The following is a 3,856-nucleotide window of genomic DNA, read 5'->3' as shown; positions in this document are numbered from 1 at the left end:
CTAAAAATTAAACAATTGCGCACCTCGGTGTACCAACCTCAAACCGACGGGCTAGTAGAACGGTTCAATAAAACCCTCAAGTTCATGTTAAAAAAGGTGGTTTCTAAGGACGGAAGGGATTGGGACATGTTGCTACCCTATTTGATGTTCGCCATCCGTGAGGTACCCCAGGCTTCCACAGGGTTCTCTCCCTTTGAGTTATTGTACGGCAGACACCCTAGAGGTCTGTTGGACGTAGCCAAAGAGACGTGGGAACAAGAGCCGACTCCACATAGGAGTATAACTGAACACGTGGCTAGCATGCAGGACCGGATCGCGGCGGTCATGCCCTTCGTGAAAGAACATTTGTTAGATGCCCAGGCAGCCCAGAGGTGCACATATATTAAAATAGCCAGAGTCAGGTCTTTTAACAAGGGCGATTGGGTGTTAGTACTTGTACCCACAGCCGAGAGTAAGCTCATGGCCAAGTGGCAAGGGCCATATGAGGTTCGAGAAAAGGTGGGGGAGATAAATTACCGGTGTATCAGCCCGGAAGGAGGAAACGGGAGCAGCTTTATCATGTAAACCTGCGAAAACCTTGGAAAGATCGAGAGTGGTTAGTTACAGACATCACTCCGGGCATATCACCAGAGAGTTCTCTACCTTCAACCAGGGATGCGTCCGGGGAGAGGTCAGGATAAGTGATGCTCTCACTAAACAGCAGCGACGGGCGGCTCGCTCACTGGTGCAGCAGAATACCGACGTGTTCTCAGAGCTACCGGGTAGGACTACAGTTCTCCAACATGACATTGTCACCGAACCTGGGGTAAGGGTGCGAATGAGACCGTACCGGGTACCCGAAGCCCGGAGGCAAGCCATCACGGCTGAGGTAAAACAGATGCTCCAGTTAGGCGTCATCGAGAAATGACGGAGTGGGCTAGCCCCATCGTACTGATTACGAAACCAGACGGATCGTTACGCTTCCGTAACGATTTCCGAAAACTAAATGAAGTGTCGAAGATTGACCTTTATCCAATGCCCAGGGTGGATGAGCTGATTGAGAGACTGGGGTAGGCCCAGTACTTTACCACGCTCGATCTCACCAAGGGTTACTGGCAGGTACCTCTCACGAAATCGGAGGAGGAAAAGACCGCCTTCATAACTCCGGAGGGTCTATATCACTATGCGGTCTTACCTTTTGGGTTACATGGGGCCCTGGCTACATTCCAGAGGTTGATGGACATAGTGCTCAAGTCTCATCAGGAGTACGCCTCCGCATATCTAGATGATATTATCATCTTTAGCACCGACTGGCATACGCATCTATCCCAGGTACAAGCAGTGCTGGATTCTCTCAGAGCAGCGGAGTTAACGGCAAACCCGAAAAAATGTGCGATAGGGCTAGAGGAAGCCCGATATTTGGGGTATGTGATTGGCCGAGGAGTTATCAAGACCCAAATCAATAAAGTTGAGGCCATAAAAAATTGGCCTAAACCGTCAAGTACACAGCAGGTGAGGGCGTTCCTTGACATCCTTGGGTATTACCGCTGGTTTATACCTAATTTTGCTGGGAGAACGGCGGCCCTGACCGATCTCTTGAAAGGAAAAAAATCAGTAATGGTTCAGTCGAACCTTCAGGCAGAAGAAGCCTTTCAGTCCATGAAGTTGGCCCTGTATGGACAGCCGGTCCTCATCAGCCCCAACTTCAAGGAAACTTTCATTGTACAGACAGATGCCTCAGAAGTAGGCCCAGGGTGCCAGTGGCGACTTTGCCAATCCTGGTGTTATGTGGCAAATGCCAAGCGTCCTGCACGGTGTTGGGCTGTGAGCACAACCCCCATCTGTGGACGTCAGACCATCATACCACCCTCATGGAGTCGGTTTCCAACCGATTGTGCAGACACATGCACATTTGTGACCTGCTGGAGGTCATTTTGCACGGCTCTGGCAGTGCTCCTCCTGTTCCTCCTTGCACAAAGGCGGAGGTAGCGGTCCTGCTGCTGGGTTGTTGCCCTCCTACGGCCCTCTCCACGTCTCCTTTTGTACTGGCCTGTCTCCTGGTAGTGCCTACAGCCTCTGGACACTACAGTGACAGACACAGCAAACCTTCTTGCCACAGCTTGCATTGATGTGCCATCCAGAATGAGCTGCACTACCTGAGCAACTTCTGTGGGTTGTCGAGTCCGTCTCATGCTACCACAAGTATGAAAGTACAACCAACATTCAAAAGTGACCAAAACATCAGCCAGAAAGCATTGGTACTGAGATATGGTCTGTGCTCCCCACCTGCAGAACCACTCCTTTATTGAGGGTGTCTTGAAAATTGCCAATCATTTTCATCTATTGTCTATTCCATTTGCAAAACAGCATGTGAAATTGATTGTCAATCAGTGTTGCTTCCTAAGTGGACAGTTTGATTTCACAGAAGTTTGATTTACTTGGAGTTATATTCTGTTGTTTAAGTGTTCCCTTTATTTTTTGAGCAGTGTATTTGATATGTAACTTTCTATGTACAGTCATGGCCAAAAGTTTTGAGAATGACACCAAAATTATATTTTCACATGATCTGCTGGCCTCTGGTTTTTATTAGTGTTTGTCTGATGTTTATATCACATACAGAAATATAATTGCAATCATATTATGAGTACCAATAGGTTACATTGACAGTTAGAATGAGTTAATGCAGCAAGTCAATATTTGCAGTGTTGCCCCTTCTTCTTCAAGACCTCTGTAATTCTCCCTGGCATGCTCTCAATCAACTTTTGGACCAAATCCTGACTGATAGCAGTCCATTCTTGCATAATCAATGCTTGCATTTTGCCAGAATTTGTTGGTTTTTGTTTGTCCACCCGTAACTTGATGATTGACCACAAGTTCTCAATGGGATTAAGATCTGGGGAGTTTCCAGGCCATGGACCCAAAATCTCTATGTTTTGTTCCATGAGTCATTTAGTTATCACCTTTGCTTTATGGCAAGGTGCTCCATCATGCTGGAAAAGGCATTGTTGGGCGCCAAACTGCTCTTGGACGGTTGGGAGTAGTTGTTCTTGGAGGACATTCTGGTACCATTCTTTTTTCATTTCTGTGTTTTTAGGCAAGACTGTGAGTGAGCCGATTCCCTTGGCTGAGAAGCAACCCCACACATGAATGGTTTCAGGATGCTTTACAGTTGGCATGAGACAAGACTGGTGGTAGCGCTCACCTCTTCTTCTCCGAATAAGCTGTTTTCCAGATGTCCCAAACAATCGAAAAGGGGATTCATCAGAGAAAATGACTTTGCCCCAGTCCTCAGCAGTCCACTCCCTGTACCTTTTTCAGAATATCAGTCGGTCCCTGATGTTTTTTCTGGAGAGAAGTGGCTTCTTTGCTGCCCTCCTTGAAACCAGCACTTGCTCAAAGAGTCTCCGCCTCACAGTGCGTGCAGAAGCACTCACACCAGCCTGCTGCCATTCCTGAGCAAGCTCGGCACTGCTGGTAGTCAGATCCCACAGCTGAAACAGTTTTAAGATACGGTCCTGGCGCTTGATGGTCTTTCTTGGGCGCCCTGGAGCCTTTTTGACAACAATGGAAGCTCTCTCCTTGAAGTTCTTGATGATGCGATAGATTGTTGACTGAGGTGCAATCTTTGTAGCTGCGATACTCTTCCCTGTTAGGTCATTTTTGTGCAGTGCAATGATGGCTGCACATGTTTCTTTAGAGATAACCATGGTTAACTGAAGAGAAACAATGATACCAAGAACCAGCCTCCTTTTAAAGTGTCCAGTGATGTCATTCTTACTTAATCATGACTGATTGATCGCCGGCCCTGTCCTCATCAACACCCACACCTGTGTTAATGGATCAATCACTAAAACGATGTTAGCTGCTCCTTTTAAGG

The sequence above is a fragment of the Phyllobates terribilis genome, unplaced genomic scaffold, assembly GCF_046119375.1.
Source record: "Phyllobates terribilis strain yellow unplaced genomic scaffold, ASM4611937v1 Scaffold_39__1_contigs__length_11870865, whole genome shotgun sequence".
Classification (NCBI taxonomy): Eukaryota; Metazoa; Chordata; class Amphibia; order Anura; family Dendrobatidae; genus Phyllobates; species Phyllobates terribilis.
The sequence above is the reverse complement of the archived record's forward strand: the minus strand, read 5'-3'. Positions refer to the sequence as shown.